The sequence below is a fragment of the Lagenorhynchus albirostris genome, chromosome 3 (genome assembly GCF_949774975.1).
Source record: "Lagenorhynchus albirostris chromosome 3, mLagAlb1.1, whole genome shotgun sequence".
Lineage (NCBI taxonomy): Eukaryota > Metazoa > Chordata > Mammalia > Artiodactyla > Delphinidae > Lagenorhynchus > Lagenorhynchus albirostris.
The window spans coordinates 128,175,130-128,199,024 of record NC_083097.1 but is presented as its reverse complement, the minus strand read 5'-3'; the positions used below and the strand labels follow the sequence as shown (position 1 = coordinate 128,199,024).

General features: G+C 37.6%; 1 long non-coding RNA gene and 1 pseudogene across 1 annotated transcript in view; one reads left to right on the top strand and one right to left on the bottom strand.

Annotated features, from left to right (window-relative positions):
• The window catches only part of LOC132517241 (uncharacterized), a 431,094-nt gene that overhangs the window by 190,242 nt on the left and 216,957 nt on the right, over positions 1-23,895 (bottom strand). The gene's annotated exons all lie outside the window — the stretch shown is intronic.
• On the top strand, positions 16,967-17,309 carry LOC132517910 (large ribosomal subunit protein eL42-like; annotated as a pseudogene).

Genomic DNA, 23,895 nt, shown 5'->3' with positions numbered 1-23,895 from the left:
AGACTAAACATAGTTTTACCATACAATCCAGTGATCGTGCTCCTTGGTTTTTACCCAAATGAGCTGGAAATTTATGTCTACACAAAAACCAGCACATGGATGTTCACAGCAGCTTTATTCACAATTACCAAAACTTGGAAGCCACCAAGATGCCTTTCAGGAGGTGATGGATAAACAAACTATGGGACAATTCAGACAACTGAGTACTATTAAGCATTAAAAGGAAGTTATCAAGCCATGAAAAGACATGGAAGAACTTTAAACACATATTACTAAAAGAAAAAAAATTATTAAGAGGCTACATATTGTATGATTCCAATTATATGACATTCTGGAAAACAAAAAACAAAAAACTATGGAGACAGTAAAGGTCAGTGGTTACCAAGGGTTGCGGGGAGGAAGGATGAATAGGGTAGAGCACAGAGAATTTTAGGGCAGTGAAACTATTCTGTGTGATACTGTGAAGCTGGATACATGTCATTTTTATTTGTCAAAACCCGCAGATTATGTAACACCATGAGTGAAACTATGGACTTTGGGTGATAATCACGTGCCATAGATTGTAACAATCTACCACTGCAGTGAAATGTTGATAGCAGGGGAATCTGTGCATATGTTTAGGGAGGTATATATGGGTACTCGCTGTATTTTCTTCTCAATTTTGCTATGAACCTAAAATTTCCTCTAAAAAATAGTCTATTAAAAAGAAAATGCTCTAAGACATTGATTTTTTGTATCCATCCTCCCTCCAGTACTATCAACCCAAATGCTCAGCCCAGTCGATTGACCACATCATGACTTCTCTCAGTCACTTATTTCACCCATTAGGAAATCCCACAGCCCCTGCCTTCAACCATATACTCCGAATCTGACCACCTCTCATTCAATCCATTACCCTCATCCTGGTCTAAATCATCATCATCTCTCAACTGGATTTTTACAACAGCCTCTAAACTGGTCCCCCTTATTTTCACTCTCCCTCTTTAGTCCATTCAAAAAAACAGGAGTCAGGGGCTTCCCTGATGGTGCGGTGGTTGGGAGTCCACCTGCCGATGCGGGGGGCGCGGGTTTGTGCCCCGGTCCGGGGGGATCCCGCGTGCTGCGGAGTGGCTGGGCCCGTGAGCCATGGCCGCTGAGCCTGCACATCCAGAGCCTGTGCTCTGCAACGGGAGAGGCCACAACGGTGAGAGGCCCGCGTATTGGAAAAAAAAAAAAAAAAAATCTGAAAACAGAATGTTCACACAGCCCAAAGTATCACCCCAAATATATTTAATATAACCAGAAGAATATACCTTTACAACAGAAGTAACTTGCAGTTTCCAGCTGAATCAATGATCAAATTTAGTATCACCAGGAGTTATAATCTGCCTCCTGAATCTTCAAAAAGTCAACATCATGGAAAACAAAACATTTAGTTTGAGGGGTACCATACTAAATTATAAGAAACCAAAGAGACATAAGAACCAAATGTAATAAGTAACCTTGGTTGGATCCTGGACTGAAAAATAATGATGTAAAAACATTCATGGGACAATTAAAAGAATTTGAATATAAATAATATTAGACAATATTACATAATTATTAGCAACTTTTTAGTTATGTTAATGGTATTATGGTTATATTGAAAAATGTCCTTATTTTTAGGTGATGCATGCAGAAGAACTTACGAGTGGAAGGTGTAATATACACAACTTTCAAATATTAACAACTGCTGAACCTAGGAGAAGGGTATTTGGGTATAAATTATTCTTTCAACTGTTCTACAGGTTTGGAATTTAAGGAGAAAAGGCAAGAAAGACAATTTTAAAAATGAAAACTTTCTTTTCACAGGGAGGGGTGAGGGGGATAGAAAGAGAGACACAGAGAGACAAACAGAGAGAAACAGAGAGATCAACTGATTGGGAATTGTGATAGAGTATTGTGCTTCATCTCTTAAATCTCAAGAGGACCTGAGCTGAAGTACACATTATCACCATCTCCATTCTAGAGATGGAGAAACAAAGAAACTAACTCCATATAATACAGCCTGGAAGGAACACAGCCATGATTCAAAACAGGGGTTACATTCCTCCTCTGTATCTTAAATATGACATTTACATGTGGTAACACTCTTTTTGTCATTTCTATCCCCTCCAGCTTCTATGAAAAACATAGGCACAAGAGGCAAAAGTTAATGGCTGTATGGGGATAGAATGAAAGTCAACAAAATCACAACAGTCCCATAATACACTCTTCAGATGTGTGTACTTAGCAAATCCCTAAACAGCAGATACAGACAAACACTTCTGACCCCTCAGTAAGATACTGGTATGTTTCAATACTATGCCATAAGTAGTGCTTTCATGGTATGCACAGAGATGTTTCCAAAAGAGTTGGGAGAATTTACCACTTATCACATCTATCTTCTTTTGTAACTGAATCTATAGTGGCTAACTGGGAGAACTTATAAGCTTGGGATGGATATAAAAGTCTAAGCACTGGACATAAAATTAAGAAGCCTGCTGACTAGTTATCATGCTCGGGTGAACCTAAATGAGTTGCTGTCCTTCCCTGGGCCGTAAAAGGAGGAGATTAAATACGTTAATCTCAGATTCTCTTTTGCGCTAACGTCCTATGCATCTGAACTGCTAAAATGCTCCTTAGTCTTCTGATTCTGCCAACTCACAATTCAGCGTGAGTATTGGTCTGACCCAGGTAATATTTCTCTGTCGTATATCTGAATAAATTACCCATTAGTGTTACTTACCACTTTAGATAAATTTCACTCAAACACCGCTAGTATTTTTTGAGCTGAAGTTGACTCAGAGTCCACTAGATGGCAATCTTGCCCATTTTTCTTCCAAGACCTACAAAGCTTCAAACCCTCTTTCCAACACTTCCAAAACATGCACTACGCGTCAAAGAGGTCTCAGCTCCTGCCTTCACGGACTTCACAGTGCAATAACCTCTCTGAGAACTCAGCGCTATCCACTTTATTTATTTTTTAAATCAGTAATCAGTACTTAAATTCTCTCTTTACATTCAAGTTACGGCACTATCTTCTCAATTACAGTTAGACATTTAAATAAATATTGCCATTAAGAAAGAAAAAAAATCAGTAGGGAAATCTAAGTACTTCTAGCACTTCTTATCCTGTCCACACGTCTTTAATTTTCATTTGTAATGATTTGCTAATGAACTCTAAAGAGAACTCTAAGTTTGCTCCCTTCAGAGCCCTTACCTAGGTGGAGGGCAGAGAGGCTAAGAGCACCAAGGGGCAGGTTGAAAGGACATTGAACCTGGAGAGAGGTTAGCTTTAAAGCCTCTGGCACTGGACAGAACAGCTGCATGTCTCACTCTGCCGCTTACTGACTGAGACTGAGCAACTTTAACTTTTATGAACTACAGCATCCTTCTCCCTAAAATGGGAATAATTAGATAATTACCTTATAGGATTTTCTGGTAATTAAATAAGATAATGAAGTAAAGCTCTTAGAATAGTCCCTGGAAAAGAAATGCTTAATAAACCATAGCTACTCTGTTGTTACTGCTACTATTATCAGTGTTTTTTCTTTAAACAATCAATTTAATGATTATAATCATTCTTGCTGCTAATTATCATATTGCTATTAATTGTGACTGTTCTAATAAGTATTTAAGTAGTACTATGATGATAATTAATTCTTTTATATTTAAGTCTAACAACCCTATGAGATACATATATTATTCACATCTAAGGATTAACTAAAGCTCAGGTAAGTTTAGTAACTTGACCTAGTCACACAGCTTTAGGAAGCAGAGCTGGAATACCAATAAAGGCTCTCTGACCATAGAGCCAGGACTTTAACCTAGAAACTATAACCAAATGGGAGGCTACAACCCTCTCTCACAGGGAAGACAAATAATGTGACCTCCATTTTACAGTCCTACAGAGAGGCAGTCGCTTGCCAAGGACATACAGAGGGCTAAGTGTATGACTAGTACTAGAAATCAAGTCCCTTCGTGCTTCACCCAATGTTTTTTTATCTTATACCAGCATTGCTTCAAGTATGTATCAAATAGATGTGACTACGGAATCTTTTGACCGAACAGTATTCTGCATGCTCAGTGTCCTATGGAACACATACGTGTGTGAAACAATTCCCTATACCGATACTGTTCTTCAAACAGTACTGAACTTTCACCAGAGCTCTGGGGTAATTATTGCTGGCAGTGCGAGGTCCTGGTGGACACTGACGTAAACAGAAATAAGATAATGATTTCATTATGTCTAGCCTCTTTGGACGCAGCCTAGGAAGTAAGACAGCAAGTAATGTGGAAAACATTGACGGAAAGTCAATGTCAGGAGGGCAAAGCCAGTGACTACAGTGTGCTGGGATAAGGGTGCATAATTGGTATCAAGTATTTTAAAATTTGTTTCAAAGGTACTGAATCATTAAATCACAGACGCCAAGACCAGGAAATCTGCTCCATTTATTCTTCTCCCTCAGGAGATGTGTTCTTACAGTAAGCCATAAAGATTTCACAGCCAACATGTTCTTAAAAATGAGCAATTGGATTTGTCGGGTAATGTGAATGTCAAAATATTTTCATAGTACACGTCTACAATCCAGAACTGCATGTAGATCTAAATCTTCTTGCTTAGAATTTTAAGTCTTTGGTGAAAACAGTACACATTTCACAGTTCCTTTACTATGCACTTACTTCTCTATATATGTACTCTTCCCATTTTCCCCATTCAGCTTTTCCACTGCTTGCCATCTTTTGTGTAATCTTCATATAAACTGTGACTGTAGGTCACCTAGTCTTTGCTGTGTCATGGTAAATAGACAGCAATCAGAAGCAATTACAAGCAATGACAATCTTTACTTCTGTTCCTCAAGAACAGAAAAGGAGCTCCAATTCACAGTCCATAGAAATATTCTTTCAAATCATCTTTCCCCTGTCATCACCCCACACCTGCTCCAAAGACTTTTTCTGTCCCAATTCACTCTCAACCTCACTAAAATTCTTGCCATCATTAACTCCCCTTGTGACTCTCTATTTTTTTTGCCCCGTCCTTGCATCTCCAACCTATTCGTTTCTCCTATCCCGGGTGAGGTTTTCCCTCTCCAGTTCACTCTACCTTCTCATGCTATATCCACCTCCCTCCCTAAAATGGATTACCAAGATCTGAGGAAAAGCTCGCACAATGAGCTACCAAAGACAAAGTTCTCTCGTATGGAGATAGATTGTTTAATATGTTTTCTTCTATTACTACCATATCCGGTAACAAGGAAAGGGATAGAGACCCCAATGGACTTGGCTTAGCAGCCGTTATATCTCTTCGAACTGAAAGCATTAACACCAGTTTGAAACTGCTTCTTCTTCCCAACTTACCTTCTAAAAATAAAGTACTTCTTCATCAATTTTTCTCTTAACCTTTCTCTCATTCTCTCTTCTACCTCTACACTTTCATGGCTTTTTGTTTGTTTTTTTGCGGTACGCGGGCCTCTCACTGTTGTGGCCTCTCCCGTTGCGGAGCACAGGCTCCGGACGCGTAGGCTCAGCGGCCATGGCTCACGGGCCCAGCCGCTCCGCGGCATGTGGGATCTTCCCGGACCGGGGCACGAACCCGTGTCCCCTGCATCGGCAGGCGGACTCTCAACCACTGCGCCACCAGGGAAGCCCGCTTTCATGGCTTTTTAACCCCATTTCCTCTACCAGCCTGATGGTCTTCCTTTGTTCTGCCTATTTCTCAGGCTTGCTGGTGGTTCCCAAAGGCACAGCTAAGGAATGTTCAAGGCCCTGAGAAATGGAGAATGATTATCCATTTCTCAAATGAGAAAGGAAAAAGAAAAGCAAGGAAGGAAGAGAGGGAGGAAGAGAGGGAGGGAGGGAGGGAGGGAGGGAGGGAAGATAGATCTTTTGGTCAATAGAGTTAACAGAGCCTTCAACATGCAGGAACATGGCTTGTATTTTCATTTTTTCCAGAAAATGTTCTGAACAACAAGAGAATGTTTTCTCATCACTCAATCTTTTTTGCTAAGAAACGTAGCCCTTGAGATGTGAAGCAAATAGCTTACAAGACACAGTCTGGGTATCAACATTCATTCCATCCAGCCCCGCGCAGTTGCCTAGTAACCGCTGAGTATACCAGCTCTACTCTAAATCCGATTGGTCTCTGTCCCACCTTCCCAGTATTATAACTCTTCTCCTAGGAGATTCAGACGTTGGGCCAGCAGCAATTCTAATCCAGCTACTAACTGTCTTATTTCCAAGTGAAGATGGTAAAAATGCTCAGATAGTATAAAGAGAGAAAGTCATCAGCTGAGAGAGACAGAGAAGGGGTTGAAGAAGGACCACCAAACTATCATTTCAGCTGAGTTGGCAACTTCACGTAAAGCAACCGGCCTTTGAGGATTTACATAAAAACAGGTTTACACAAAACAACTGGATAAAAGAAAGAGAAGCTAGTGACCAGTTATTGTGACCCTGTATTTGACTGATGAGGAAACTAAGGTTCCAACAAGAAAAGTGTTATGTCCAATAGCACACAAAACAACGGCACTGATGGCGGTAGAGCGTAATGATCTCTGATTCTGGTTCTCTTTCCACTGTATCAGATCTTTCAAAAACCATGTCCCCTCAGCTTACAAGTGAGCATTCTGTAAGCAAGCGAAATAGACAGGGTTTCTTGATCAGTGGATCTAAGAAAGTGCGGGAAGGACAAAGTTAAATGTTTTTCTTTACTGCTAGACTCCTCAGAATTTTTAATATGCTACTGTGCACTGTAAATCTCTAAATGGGAGTATGTTGGGTTTGCTCTCGACACTTCTTTGACCACAGAACAATCCTCCCTGCGTCTTTTTTTTTTAAATAACATCTTCTTAAACCAGTAATCCATGAAGTGAACTAGATTTGCAACACATGTATTCTCTTTTGATGGAATCCTCACCACCTACCAGCCATTTTAACCTTGTCATACCAGCAAGAGTTTGCATGTACCCAAACACTTCATACCATCTGGTTGCTTAAGCAATGGTTGGTATGGTACCTACAGATATATGATATGATCTCTCCATCTCCATGGTAACCTCCTTTCTCCAAGCCACCTTCATCTCTTGACTGATTTTTTTTTCTGTAATTTTACTGGCTTTCCTTCTTCTACTTTCGTTCCTCTGAGACATGTTCTCTACTAATTAACCATTGTGGAATTTTAAAAATCTTACCCCCCTTTAAACCACTTCCCACTACGGCTTCCCAAGATCTTCACCAGGACTATGAGATTCGATGATCAAACTCCTGCTTCTTTTCTGACCTCGTATTCTACCAACCTTCCTTTTGTTTGCAATGCCACAATCAACTTGTCCTTTGTTTTCCTCCTGGAACATGAGAAACCTATTCTAGCATACGGACCTCTGCCCTTGCTGGTGTCTGTCTACACCCCTCTGTCCCCACATCATCAGTGGCTGATTGCTTCTTTCCCTTCAGTCTCTTCAAGATGTCAGTTTCCTAGAAAATTTTCCTTGTCCAATCTCTATTTCATGCCCCTATTTTATTTTCTTCAAAGTACATAATATTATCTGAAATTATTTTTGTTAATTGTTTACCATCTGTCTCCTCTACAAGGGCTTCAGATGTGTTATTAATTCCTCAAGTTTCAGTACCTAGGATAATTTCTGGCGCACAGTAAGTTAATGAATACAATAACAACTCTTTGCCTTTCAGGGTTCTTAGAACATGAGCACTATGCCAAAATTGAACAGTTTATTATGTTTATATGTAGTAAAAATACGTATATTAATATATACGAATATTGTAACAGTCATTTACTGGGTATAAACAATTACGTATGAAAAGCTAAGCAAGGTTTTGCTAACATCTGAAATATTTTTCTTCTCAAAAATAACAATTATTATTTTAAGAACATCTCAGTTCAAAAGTTATCAGAATATGTTAGTTTGTAAACAATAGACCAAGAAAGGCGTGATTGACAGCGCACTGCACTGCAACTGAGGAGACGGAGTTCTCCATCAACACACACCACTTGCTTTCCGTGATCCGAGGCAAGTCGCTTCCTAGCTCTGAGGCTCAATTTCCTCATTTGTAAAATACAAGAGTGACCAAGTTATATTCAAGACCCATTGAAGGCTTTGCATCCTGACTGCTGAGGTCAGAGGTTTGATTCTAATTTCAATCTTCTTTGACTTTCAGTGATACACTCTCTTTTGGGGGGCTCAGGAAGAAAATTCCCATTTCATCACATTCACAACATAAACCAAGAAATTCCTAGGTTAAAGTGGAGAAGTAACCAACAATTATGGAATAGACTTCTTTTCATTAATTCTAATAATTACTGAGCACGTAGAACCAGACACTGTTTTGTCCTGATAGAGCTTTTGTTATTTTAGTTTATGAGACAGAAAATAAGATATAGAAGTAAAGTGTGCAATAAATAGATAATGTTGGGTGCTAAGGACACAAAACAGAGCATGGAAAGCAAATGAAGACTGCTCTGAACAGGATTAAAATTTTACGTAGAAGGCCAAGGAGGGCATTACTGAGATGGTGATGGTTGAGGAAAGCCTGAAAGGACAGAGAGTGAGCCATGCAGACGTCTAGGGGAAGAACACTGTAGACAGAGGAAACGGCAAGTATAAATGCCTTGGGACGGGAACCTGCCTGGTGCGTCCAATGAACAGAAAGCCAAGTAGAGATGACACCCTGAGGATGGGGTGCCTTCCTTGAGGAGGCATTCTACTCTTAAACCAATAGTCATTTTATGTAGGCTCATTCCAAACAGGTCACTTGAGGAATACCAACATCGACTAAACTAACATTAAAATACCATTCTGTTCAACAGGTTAAAAAGCACTTTTATAGCTATAGCAGCATTTGGAATCACAGTTTTTCTGTGAAAGAGGGAAAAAAGAATGCAGTAAATATTCTAGCAACCAAGGAATGAAGTTAGAAGTGAGCCTTCTCACTGTCACTCTCAGGGACCAGTAGGAGAATATGTGCTTCCTATATCCACAACTTTAGGCTCTGTGGTTCTAGAGGTGCTGATGCTCAAAGGGGGACACTTCCAGCGGTAGACACAGTAAGAAAGCCACTAAATTTAAAGCAAAGATGCCACTTGATTACCTGTAGGTTCTGTGTCAATTGACCGACAGCCACAGAAAAAAAGTTTTCGTACTGTCAGGAAGAATTAATCCTGATGGCCGTGAGGTGACAGGATGGCCGTCATTTAAGGGAGACGGGAAGGAATTTGACACCCAGATAATCTACTGGGGCATCTCTTGATACTCTCATGTTCAATTTTAACTCTAAATGGGAAAGTAGAGCAATCACTGCCTGATAAGGGCTTATTAACCAGGGGGCTCAGACCTCTTAGGGATGAGGGTCTAGATCATCCAACACTTAAGAAGTACTGGCTGAAAGAGAATTGTCTAGAGTGGGCTAAAGAGAAGGGAGAGGATGGGAATCAGTCACAGCCTCAGGACTGAAAGCAGCAGCTCTGGAGTTCATCCCACTAACCCTTCTCTTGAAAATCTCCCCAGGAAATTTGAACCTAGAATCCTGGAGATGTGGTTGGATGGAATGAACATGTGAGAAGCAAGTGGTTACGAGCAATGCAAGAAGTAGACTATACAAGACATTGCAATGCTCTGCCTGGACCACTTTCCTGGGCTGTCCAGGACCCAGACCCCAGACTCTCTGAGGCATCAGCTGATGGTTCCCTCTGTCCCTCTTCCCTGGAGAACTGTTCTCCGTTGACAAACATGGCCTTGTCCAGGAAATTATGCACACACCCCCTTCTGGGGGTAGCTCACAGCCAGTGACTACCTTACATGTGGTACAAAAGGCTGTCCCCTTTGCCTTAAAGAGGGACAACTCTACAGGGCGGTTTATGCTCCAGAGACTCCCCACATCTCCACAGAGCAGAGATTAGACTTTACCTGAGACCACATTGTCGCTCTCCTGCTCCACCTTTCCTTATCCTGCTTTACTCCCTCCCTCATAAGTTTGCCCCTGAATCCCTGTCTGAAGCTCTGTTTCTATAAAACTCATCCTGAGACACAGTAGTAGTATAAACAATTTGGGGGGTGGGGTCTTATATAGATGAAATCAGGGAACAAGAAGTCCCAGGCTGGTACGGCAGCTCCCAAATCATCAGAGACTCAGGCTCCTTCTGTCTTCTTCTCCCCTTTCATTGTCAGCTCATGGCTACTGCCATCACATCCACATTGCAGGGAGAAGAGAAAAAGAAGGGATACCAGCATAATAGTACACCTCACCGTGCTTAGTCCCGACTCAGTGTCCTCATGGAGGGCCTATCCAGTGACTTTTGTCCACGCCAGTGGCCCCCCCGACCCGTCTGTAAGAGACACTGGGAAATGCTGACGTTTGGCTGGGCACGATGGCACACCCAGGATCAAAGTCTGTTAGAAAGGAAGAAGGAAGGGCAGAGATTCTAGCAGTCTCTGCTACAGGTCCCAACTATGACAGCTGGGCTTGAAAAGAGGATCCAAACCTTCTACAACAGGACTCTCTCATAGACCACCTCACCAGAGGCAAAACTGAGCAAGAAGTATGTGAAGAAGCATAGATACACCTATGCTTCTTAGAAGTAAAGTAGTAACAATACACATATTATTCAGGGGCAGTCTGGGGCCTATTCACATGTTCACATATCCAAATCTTTAGAGAACCCTGGGGGATACAGAGTGGATTGACATATTTTGATCCTGAATCTTTCCTTTAGAAGACACATTTTCTCCCTCTCCGGTTATATGCTCTAGTCTATGAGTAGAAGTTGCAGTACCAAGGCTTAACAAAAATGCCCAGAGCTCCATAGAGCTTATAGTTCATTTATGGTGCAACTTCTAAATGTTTAGATTCATCTGTGGTACAACCAATTATCATATCAGTGAAATCTCTGAAAGAATTATCAGAACCAGTTTACATCTTCCAAAATCACTCAATGGGGGAAATAATCACATTAAAGTTCTGCTGAACCATACAAAACAAAAATGTTAATTCCAAACTTTTTTGTTCCCCCCAAAGGTATATTAAACCTTAAGGAAAATAACTGCTGAAGAGCCTTAGCATATAAAACCTTTTTCTAAATAACTTCCTTGCCATTTCTCTAATTTGGGAATCTTCTGTGTTCTATAATTCCACCTTGTTGGTCCTAATAATGTGTTCATTCCAAACAGATCATTTAAAGAGTAGTCACATTTGGTATAATTCCATTATAAAATCATTTAATTCAGCAAGCAAAATGACTTATAACTAAATCACAATATTTTTGTGAAATAGAAAAAATGGAATTAATTTTTTTTAGGACTAAAGGTAAAGTTAACCATTAAGTGACTTGGTAGAGGCCAGATAAATCAGAAAACGAAAACTTCTTGGTTCCTATTTCCATGCTCTGGCCAACAAGATACATTGTCTTTTCCTTTCCTTTTTATCTTCACCTTACTCTAGGTGGCAGAATCTGCAATGGTCCTCCAGGGTCCATTTTTCCTTTCCTCCTTCTAGTAATAGAACACCCTGAATTTTCACCAGAAATATGGCTGCCCAGATTGAGGTGATATTTCCCATCTCCCTGACAGCTAGGTGTAGCCACTAAATAATTTTGGAAGTGATATGCAAAACCTCCAGTCATGTTCTTAGAGATAGAGCTGCTTTCCCTGCATGTTCGTCTCCCACACTGCTGGCTGGGAAATGAGGATTGTAGAAATCCTGCAAGTCTGTGCTCAAGGTCATAGAGCAATGCTACTAGCCTCAGACCACTCACCGCTGAACTTCTACGTGCTATAGAAGGAAACTTCCGTTTTATCTAAGCCCTGTATTGGGTGATCCCTTTTTCCAGCTCCAGATTTCGGTCAATTAGGAGCCTCACTTTAAGGTTGATTTAAAATGAAATGAGTTCAGAAGAAAGGAATGGGACAGCAAGGTAACTAGAAATCCTGTCCCAAGAGAGACTATTTGAAAGACATGGGAATACATAACTTGAGGAAGAAAAGAAAAGGAGATACCAGTGGGATTTCTCTTTATATTCTTTAAGGATCATCATGTAAGAAAATTACCACACTTGTTCCCACATATTTACATATAGATCAATAAATAAAGTTACTTTGCAGAAGCCCAACAGGAACAAATTTCAGCCTCATTAAAGGATGAGCTTTCTCATAATCACAATAACCAAAAGACAAGCAGAAGTACCCTGGGTACTAATGAGTCCCCTGTCACTGGAAAGGACAAGGAAAACTTGACGTGGGAAGATACAGAACAAGTTGAGGATTCTGACTGAACTAAGTCCTAATTCTTCCTCTGATAATTATCCGTTGTTGTTTCTTAATATTTATGAGCTAAGTCTTCATTGGAAAAAATGGGGTTACTCTTAATATTTATCTAACAGGGTTGTAAGTAACAAAATAGAAAATACATGCGACTGCCCAGTGAAGATGCTAGATAACCCTATTTGGTTGGCATATTAAAGTAGGGTTTAATCATTGGAAAGAGTGAAGAATGGGCATGATAAACAGTCCTGCAATTCTGTGATTCTGAAATGTTTACTTCCCTTTTAGCAACATATAAGCATGTTGCTTAATGAAAAAGCTTGGCTAACAAATAAAGTAAGCAAATCATTTCTCCCTCTGTACCAGATGTTTCATGGATAATTAAATTGAGTGACCCTCACTCACTCCCACCTCCCATTCCACATCCACAGGAAGCTCAGAACACTGAAGGATCCTTGTTGGGTGGGAGCATTGTAACTCCTGGACAACCCAGAAGTTCTGCCAGCAAAGTTTTCCTACTTACACTATTATCTGGTCCAAAACTTTCAGAGAGTAAGAGGTACCTGAGAGGCAAGTGGTATCTGTGACACAGAGGAAATAATACTTGCGAGTCAAGATAGGTGAGTTCTGGTCTAATGACTGACACTCTCTGACTTTCAGATCTTGAACGCATTGGCACCTCTTTAGAATTTGTATCCATGTCTAAAAGACAAGCGGGCTGGGAGAGATAAAATAAGGATCCTTCCAGGTTCAGAATCCTATTATTTTAATTCAAAGAAGTAAAACAACCCTCTCATTAGAAGCCTGGATCACTCCTACAAGTTTGAAAGCTACTGAAGCCCAGGGTATAGGATCTAGAATAATATCCTGAGGAATTCAGAATGTATAACATTGTCATTAAACATAGAGAGTAAAGTTTTGTGTGCGGATAGAAATAATCCCTTTTCACAAAAGCAATGCAGCCATGAGTAAGGGTATCAGGGCCTTTAAATCTCAGAAGGGTTATATTCTAGGGTGGGGACAAGGCTGTGTTCATACAGAACCAAGAGATGCCAGATGATCTCTACTGGGTACTACGGAGAGTGGTTAAGACTAGCATCTAGAGTGACTCAAACCTGAGTTTAAATCCAAGCCATGCTACACACATTTTTGGTTACTGTGAAGAAGTCATTTCCAGGCCTCACATTCTATCCTTGAAAAAAAACCCATCACACTGTTTCCATTTTTTTTATCATTGACAATTAAATAAGTAATAATTATAAAATTCTTAGCACTTTGCCTGGCAATTTACCCACTGGACTCATACCTATTTGAGGGTAGGGACTATGGTTATCTTATTCAACAGTATACTCAGAAGATAGTCTTTATATGGTACATAATAAGTGCTTAAGAAAATTTCATATAAATGATGCCACACGCCCAAAGGTCTACTGAGCTGTCCAGCATGAAGAAAACTTCCTGACCCTCTTTCTCCAATTACTCGATCTCTTTTTGACCTGTAGATCAACAAGAAAGACAGTGGCACTGTTCTTTTCCTACCTCTTTTCTTCAACAACTCACTTTATGTAGTTTAACCATATTTATTGCATATGCATGGCCACTGGGCCCCAAACGAGCGCAAACTGACATCGCTGTTCTTGGTCATATTCAAAGTTTCCTGTCTTATGATCGTGGAATTTTAAGATTTTGATTTGTTTTGTGGGGATGGGGGAGTGGTTAAGCAGATTCTTCATTTTATTTGGATACTGATAGAGTTTAGCACAGGTCATATCAACCAGATATGTACTAAAAACCTATAAGAAATTTGATAAGTCATTAGAATTAGGACATAGGCTCTCTAGATACTATCAGCTCTGTTCTTAGTACACTCAGTTTGTAGATATATTTTCTACCTGGCCAATCACTATGAGATTTTTATGCTGGTTTACAGAGCTGGAGTTTTACACAAGCCAATTTACACACATTTCTGCCTTGGGAATCAAGACAGTTATAACCGTAATACCAAAAGATTACTTTTTAAATAATCAACATCATTATAATTATTTGGCCAACAAAAAGGGACACTTTCAAAGTAGGAGACTTTTATAGCCAGGATATTTTAAAATATGAATCCCAAAAAGATAATTTCATAGAAGAATGAACAATGTGTTCTACTAAAAAAAAGCAATTTGTTGACAAGTTCTGCACATAAATAATGGACATTATGCAAACTAACTTGGCTTTGCTGTTTCCAAAATCTTTTTGCAAAACTTTAGAATTTGTTTCATATCATTGAAAATATTGACAAAGTCTATTTATTTTTTCCAAAATAGAATTGAAATTGTTTATATTACTTTTAATTCCTATAAAATTGTACTTGTACTGATAGCTAACATTAAGGCCAATTCCTTTAGTGAAAATACAGAAATACTTTCTTATCATCTTGACCTATGTATGCTGCTCAGTGTAACAGCCATTAGCCACTTGTAACCACTGGGCACTTGACATGTGGCTAGCAAAACCAAGGAACTGAATTTTGAATTTTATTTTTTTTTGCTTGGTTGGGTTTTTTTTAGTAGTTGATTTACAATACTATATTAGCTTCAGGTGCACAGCATACTGATTTAGTATTTTTACACGTTCTACTTAATTAAAAGTTATTATGATATAGTGACTATAATTCCCTGTGCTATGCAATATATCCTCATCATTTATCTATTTTACACATAGTAGTTTATATTTAATTTTCAAACTTTTTAATATAATTTTAAAGGTTACTTTCCATTTAGTTATTACAAAATATTGGCTATATTCCCTGTGCTGTATAATACATCCCTGTAGCCTATCTTATACACAATAGTTTGTACCTCTGACTCCCCCATCCCTGTATTGCCCCTCACCACCCCCACTGGTAACCACTAGGTCTGTTCTCTATATCTGTGTATCTGCTTCTATTTTGTTATATTCACTACTTTGTTGTTTTCTTGATTCTACTTCTAAGTGATATCATATAGTATTTGTCTTTCTGTCTGACTTATTTCACTTAGCATAATGCCCTCAAGTCCATCCATGTTGCTGTAAATGGCAAAATCTCATTCTTTTTTATGGCTGAGAGGTAATCCACATCTTTTTTATCCGTTCCTCTGTCGATGGACACTTAGACTGCTTCCAGATCTTGGCAACTGTAAATAATGCTGCTATGAACATTGAGGTGCATGTATCTTTTTGAATTGGTGTTTTTGTTTTTTCCAGATATATGCCCAGAAGTGGGATTGCTGGGTCATATGGTAGTTCTATTTTTAGTTTTTTGAGGAACCTCCATACCATTTTCCACAGGGGCCGCGCCAATGTACATTCCCACCAACAGTGCACAATTTCATTTTATTGCTGTCAATTTATAAACTAAAGCAATGTAAAATATTTTCCATTTAACCTAACTTTATGATTTCAGTAATACTACATTCCTCTTTAACTCATAAATTTAGCATCTGTATGGAGCTGTACTGAAAGAATAAACGCACCAGATTTCAAAGACTTAGTAAACAAAAATAGAAAATATCTTACTACTAATTTGATGTTGATTATTTGCTGAAATGGTAATGTTTGGATATGTTGGCTTAAATAAAATATAGTATTAAAATTATATTTCCCTATTTCTTTTTACATTTTTTTATGTGACTACTAGAAAAATTTTAATTATGAAGGTAGTTAATATTATATTTCTACAGAACAGTACTGATCTTGCAAGTTGAAAATATCTACCTACTCAAATGCCACTTCCTGTAATGGTAGTGATGCTTATATGTTACTAACTCTGTCACATCTAACATTTGTAAACACTGGACAAAATAGGTCTGGAGGGCAACAAAAAGCAGGAAAAGAAAAAAAAAAAAAGGAGGGAAGTTGGCCCTTGACAGAAGGAAACTTCCCTGGATAAGATTCACCTTTATTAAACTTCATACCTGTGGGCATTTTCTAATGAGCAGGGAATTGGATGGAGAAAATATAAGCAGAATTATCATAGCCATAATGAATTAAGAAGTCAGATGATGGAGTTTAGGGCTGCCAGGGCAGCTAGAAAGTGAAGGGGAAAATCTAGGAAAGGAGGAAATCCTTAAATCTGAATAAAAATACCAATCAAATCCTTGGCTTACTTGTGAACAACTGCCTGGGAAATACCAAGATTCACGGTATGAAACATTAGCTGTAACAATGTTTCACTCAGAATATGCAGCATAAAATAATAAATTAGTACACTCACAAAGAAACAAGAAAATTTAATCCTGAGTCAAGAGAAAAAGCAGTCAATTGTTACTGAACCTGAAATATTCAAGATGTTGGAATTAGCAGGCAAGGACTTGAAAATATCTATTAAATCTATGTTTCAGACTATAAAGGATAATGTATCATAATGAATGAAAAGAAAGTAAAACTAGGCAGAAAAATGAAAACTGAATGAAAGAATAAAATAAAAATTTTAAAACTGAAAAGTAAAATATTTGAAATGAAAATCTCCTTGAAAAGTCTCTAGAAACAGACTGGAGATAGCAGAAAGGAGGGATATGTGAAATTGAAGATAGATTATCTTCTAAATATTATTTTCTGAAGATAGAATATCAATATGTTATCCAATGTGAAGAATGGAGAAAATAAAGATTAAAACTAAATGAATAAAACTTCTGAGACTTATGTGAAAATATCAAGTGATATAAAATATATGTAATGGCATCCATACCAATAACACAACTAAAACATTTGTGAACATTCCTAAAACCCGCTGGCTTTTTTGAAAGTCACATGGCAAACACCACCTCCACAAAATGACATAGTACAAGAAGGGCAAGGATTCCGTACATGCCCAGGGCAAATGACATTATGACAGGAAGCAGAGTGGCTGTGGTGGGCTAAGATATTTTAGAAAAAGTCTAGAACTCTAAAGGAGATTGTGCTGAGACTTGAATGCACTGAGACTGCAGATCCAAGATAACGTGGGCTAGTAAGAGATGCAAGCATTGTGAGCTGCGAGGAGACGAGAGAAAGGGGCAAGCGATCTACTTCTAGCTTCATCTTTTGTTTCAGTATGAAGACAATAATATAACAATATATTTTAATATTATAAAGCAATATAATATATATGGTAGAGAGAGAAGAGAAAAAACAAGACAGAAAAAAAGAAAGAGGGGGAGTGGAAGTAGTCGAATATTCCTTAAACTTGGTCGGGGGGAAACAAATGTGCAGATCCAGGAAGCTCATCAAATCCCAGTTATGATAATTACAAAGAAAAACAAACTTAGGCATCATGTAGTCCAATTTCTGAAAACCAAAAATAAGCAGATCATGAAACCAGACAGAGGAAAAAACCTACATATAGGGAACATTATAGTCTCCTGTCAATAAAAATGACAACTGATACTGAAAACAAGAGGCTAGAAGACTACGGAATGATGATTAAATTGTTAAAAGAAAAACTCTTTTACCCAGAATCCTAGGTCCAGTGAAAATAACCTTAAAATGAGGGCAAAACAAAGATATTTTCAGGTAAATAGGAAGTGCAAGAATTTATTGGCAGCAGACCAGCACTTTAAGAAATGCTAAAGCATGTTATTCAAACTTAAAGAAAATGATAATAGATTGGGATTCTATAAGCTAATGCAGAGCACAGAGAGTCATAAATATATGGGTCAATACCTAGAGGGCATTATGCTAAGTAAAATAAGCCAGACAGAGAAAGACAAATACTGTATGATATCATTTACACGTGAAATCTAAAAATTACCACAAACTAGTGAATATAACAAAAAAGAAACAGACTCACAGAAAACAAACTAGTGGTTACCAGTGGAGAGAAGGAAGAGGGGAGGGGCAACATAGGGGTAGGGGATTAAGAGGTATTAACTATTATGTTTAAAATAAGCTACATGGCTATATTGTACAACACAGGGGATACAGCCAATATTTTATAGTAACTATAAATGGAGTACAACCTTTAAAATTGTGAATTTCTATATTGTACCCTGTAACTTATATAATATTGTACATGAACTCTATCTCAATAAAAGAAAAATAAATAAAGATACTAGGGAACGAGGGGAAAAAATGCATATTATAATCTCTAGGACAATCAACAAAACAAAATATAGTTAAAAAGCCAATAAAATGGACTACTAAAACTATCTGATAAACCTAAAATATGGCATGAAATAAGATATAGGGAAACCATAAATAAATAAACAAGCCAGCCAATCTGAATAAAAACAAATAGAAAAATGATAGACTTAAAGCTAACAGATTAATAACTACCTTATACAAAAATGGATTGAATACTTCAATTAAAAGTGAAAGATGACTGGACTGCAAATAAAAAGCCAGAACTATATGCTTTCTAAAAATGATGGCATTTAAATTTAAGGTAAAGATAACCTAAAAGTAAAAGAATGAAAGATGATTTATCATATATATAATAAACATAACAATACTGGAGCGACTTATATTAATAGTAAATAGAATTTAAGGCAAGGATTATTATAAGAGATAATAAAGAAGATTTCATAATGACAAAACTGTTAGTTTTTCAGGAATACAACAATCAGAAATGTATGTGCCTATTAAGAGATCTTTGAAAAACACCAAGCAAAACTGAAAGACCTAAAGGGAGAAACAGACAAATCCAAAATACTCGTTAGCATCTTTAACATTCCTGTCTGAATAACTTACAGACGATCCAGAAAAAAAAAAAAAAAATCAGTAAGAACATAGAAAATAGGAGCATTATTAACCACCTTGACCTAGATAACATTTACAGAGCACTACACTCAGCAAATAGCAATTATAAGAATACACATTCTTTTCAAGTTTACATAGAATGTTCAAAAAAATACAGACTATATGCTGAGCCATTAAAAAAATTCTTGGGAACATATGTATATGTATAACTGATTCACTTTGTTATAAAGCAGAAACTAACACACCATTGTAAAGCAATTATACTCCAATAAAGATGTTAAAAAAAATTGTCAAAATGTCTGAAAAGATTGTTATATTAGGGTCTGTATTCTTTGCCCACAGTGGAATTAAATCAGAAATCAATAAAAAATCTATAAAACCCTATATATTTGGAAATTAAACAGTATACACAGAAGTAATGCATGGATCAAAGAAGTTACAGGGATATTAAAAAGTATCTCAAACTGAGTGACAGTGAAAACACAACACATAGAAACATGTTGAATGTAGTTAAAACAGTAGTTAGTGAGAAATGTATAGCCTTAAATGCTTATTTTAGAAAGGGAGATACATTTTTAATCAATCTGCTTCCATCCTAAGAAGCTAAGCAAATTAAATCCATCATAGGTAGAAGGAAATTCTATAGATAAGAGCGGAAATAAGTGAGATAAAAAAACAAATAGTAGATAAAATTAAAGCCCAAAGCCGTTTCTTTGAAAAAATTAATAAAAATGATCAGCTCCTCACAAAAACGATATGAAAAAAATAAGAGAGCAAGAAAGCACAATTATCAACATCAGGAATGAAAGAGGGAACATCACTACAAATCCAATTGCTGTTAGAAAAGATAATAAGAATACAGTGTTAAGTGAAAAAAAACATCCAAGTGCAAAAAAAGAAGCTACAGGCTACCTTTACTTAAGAAAGAAGGCAAAATAAAACTTGTAGAAATCTCCTCATTTGCACAAGAAGAAACATAGGAAGGATAAACTAGAAAGATATGGGTTACCTATGGTGTATGTTTAGGGTGAAAAGGATGGCAAAATGGGAACGGGACAAAAGGAATGGCAGAGGTTGGAGGAGTGACACTTTCAAGTATACATTTTGTATAGTCCGAGCTATTAAAACATATTTTTTAATATACATAAAAATATAAATAAAATCAACAAGGATGGGGGAGAAGAAAATGAAATAGAAACAGAACATAACTAATTCAAATGAATAACATAATCATAATGAAGAAGAAAAATGAACCATTCCAAGTTAACTTTTGAATACCTTACTTTTGCTCTATACCCTCAAGCTGAAAACAAGAACAGTAAACGGAGGTTAAACTCTAGGCAATAGATGCGTTTTTCAGTTTTAGCAAAACTAAATTGACCAAATTTAGCATTAAAAAATAGAAATATTTAATGTACTCTAGGATTGACGAAATTAGTTTGGATAATGAGACTCAAGTTTCTCAATGTCAAAGAAGAGAATTACAAATGTGGAAAGGGGCACGGCTAGAGAGAATCCTATAACATTGGAAGTATCAGTATGAAGTCACAGTTCTAGATATAGATGTGTATATGTCTATGTACATACATACACATATCTATGTAGTTCCTATCTCAGTCTACTTAGGGCACTTACAAGCAATGACATCCAGTAACATGTCACGCCCAGATCATGGTTTCTAAATATGATTCTCAACAGTTCCTTGGAAAAAGACTGACTCTAGGGCTAGGGCAGACCAAGCGACATATGAATCTGGAGACTTCCAGTAAGAAAGTGCTCAAAAAATGATTAGTATACATCAAGGGACACAGACACAGTTGAAAGTGAGTCCACGTGGCCAACAATAGGAATATTTTAGCAAAAATAATAAATTATATCAACAGATTTTATCCAATAAATACGAATCCAAGAGACCATTACATAAATGAGAAAATTAAATGGGAGAGATGCAAAAACCCTTCCTACAGGACAATGCCAACTAAAATGTAGAAGGGAATGATGAGATTAAAAAGTCACCATTTGTTAATTACCATAGTAATAATTGTTTCTGGCTAGAACCATTGATTGATGCTAAAACTAATAGGTGAGACAAAAGACCTGTATTCAGAAAACTATAAGACAATGATGAAAGAAATTAAAGATGATACAAACAGATGGAGAGATATACCATGTTCTCGAATTGGAAGAATCAATATTGTGAAAATGACTATACTACCCAAAGCAATCTACAGATTCAATGCAATCCGTATCAAACTACCAATGGCATTTTTCACAGAAGTAGGACAAAAAAATTTCACAATTTGTATGGAAACACAAAAGAGCCCAAACAGCCAAATCAATCTTGAGAACGAAAAATGGAGCTGGAGGAATCAGTCTCCCTGACATCAGAGTATACTACAAAGCTACAGTAATCAAGACAGTATGGTACTGGCACAAAAACAGAAATATAGATCAATGGAACAGGAGAGAAAGCCCAGATCACCTTATCTTTGATAAAGGAGGCAGGAATATACAATGGAAGGAAAGGCAGCCTCTTCAATAAGTGGTGCTGGGAAAACTGGACAGCTACATGTAAAAGAATGAATTAGAATACTCCCTAACACCATACACAAAAATAAACTCAAAATAGATTAAAGACCTAAATGTAAGGCCAGACACTATAAAACTCTTAGAGGAACGCATAGGAAGAATACTCTATGACATAAATCACAGCAAGATCCTTTTTGACCCACCTCCTAGAGAAAGGGAAATAAAAATAAACAAATGGAACCTAATGAAATTTAAAAGCTTTTGCACAGCAAAGGAAACCATAAACAGGAAGAAAAGACAACCCTCAGAATGGGAGAAAATATTTGCTAACAAAGCAACTGACAAAGGATTAATTTCCAAAATTTACAAGCAGCTCATGCAGCTCAATAAGTGGGCAGAAGACCTAACAGACATTTCTCCAAGGAAGATATACAGATTGCCAACAAACACATAAAAGGATGCTCAACATCACTAATCATTAGAGGAATGCAAATCAAAACTACAATGAGGTATCACCTTACACCGCTCAGAATGGCCATCATCAAAAAATCTACAAACAATAAATGCTGGAGAGGTTGTGGAGAAAAGGGAACCCTCTTGCACTGTTGGTGGGAATGTTAATTGATACAGCCACTATGGAGAACAGTATGGAGGTTCCTTACAAAACTAAAAATAGAATTACCATATGACCCAGCAACCCACTGCTGAGCATATACCTGAGAAAACCATAATTCAAAAAGAGTCATGTACCACAATATTCATTGCAGCACTATTTACAATAGCCTGGACATGGAAGCAACCTAAGTGTCCATGGACAGATAATGGATGAGGAAGATGTGGCACATATATACAATGGAACATTACTCAGCCATAAAAAGAAACGAAATTGAGTTATTTGTAGTGAGGTGGATGGACCTAGAGTCAGTCATACAGAGTGAAGTCAGAAAGAGAAAAACAAATACCGTATGCTAACACATATATATGGAATCTAAAAAAAAAAAAAAATGGTTCTGAAGAACCTAGGGACAGGACAGGAATAAAGACACAGACGTAGAGAATGGACTTGAGGACATGGAGGGGGGAAGGGTAAGCTGGGACGAAGTGAGAGAGTGGCATGGACATATATACACTAGCAAATGCAAAATAGCTAGCTAGTGGGAAGCAGCTGCACAGCACAGGGAGATGAGCTCGGTGCTTTGTGTCCACCTAGAGGTGTGGGATAGGGAGGGTGAGAGGGAGATGTAAGAAGGAGGGGATATGGTGATATATGTATTCGTATAGCTGATTCACTTTGTGATACAGCAGAAACCAACACACCATTGTAAAGCAATTATACTCCAATAAAGATGTTAAAAAAAAAAAGAACATATGAAAAAGCAACTATGGTGAGAGGACATTTAGACTATAAATGTCCACAGTTTGTGAGGACTATTCGAGTGTTTGGTTTGGATAAGGCCACTCCTGCCTGATCTAAATAGTTCTCCAAAGACCTTGGGGCATTAGCTCCTGCCATGGTAAAGGCAACTCTTTTACTGGCATTGGCAAAAGCCAGTGTAGCAGCCCCACGAAGACAATCATCTTGCCCACTAACACCACCACGTCATTCCCTAGCAACTGGGAAGTTTTCACTTTTGTTTGTCTGGCGGATGGTTAAGCCATCTCTCCCAAGAACCGACTCGATAAAGTACACCTCGAGCTAAATTTGGACTTTTATCCCCTCATGTCCCCTTGCGAGGAACAATAGTTTAATTAAACTATCATTTATTTGGAGTACGTTATTGCTTTATTGGCTTGTTAAGACACTATTCTGTATACTACTAGCTTGTGAAATTATTGTTAAGTCCCACAGTAAACCTGTGTTAAATAAAATATCGGTACACTGTCTCTGTCTCTGAGAATAATGTGCCACCCTCAAATCAGACAGACAACAAATACATGAAAAAGAAAAAAAAATGTGATTTTGGGATAAAGGAACCACAATGTTTTTAGTGGAAATGAAACATTTGAGCCATTTTTATAAAAGCATTTCTTTCTCTTTTGGTGGGATAATCAACCAGAACGGCATTTATGAAAAGGCAACTTGGCAATCTTACACAAAACGGCATTGAGAGTCTCTTTAACTCAGCAGTTTCACTTCTAAGAACCCATTCTATAGAAACACTAAATGGTTTGCATATGTAAGCTCCATCAGTGTGCCTGCTTCTGCATCGTCTAAGGATAATTAGATTAGGCATGAAAGGCTTGATCCAGCAGCTCCATGGGATCAACCAAGCCCCTCAATACTCTAATTACATAAAATAAAACAAAAATAAATATGTCAACTTCCTATTAATTTTAATGGCATCATTCCTGTTGCTTTTAGTGGCATCATCATCGTTTTGAATCATCTTCTCAG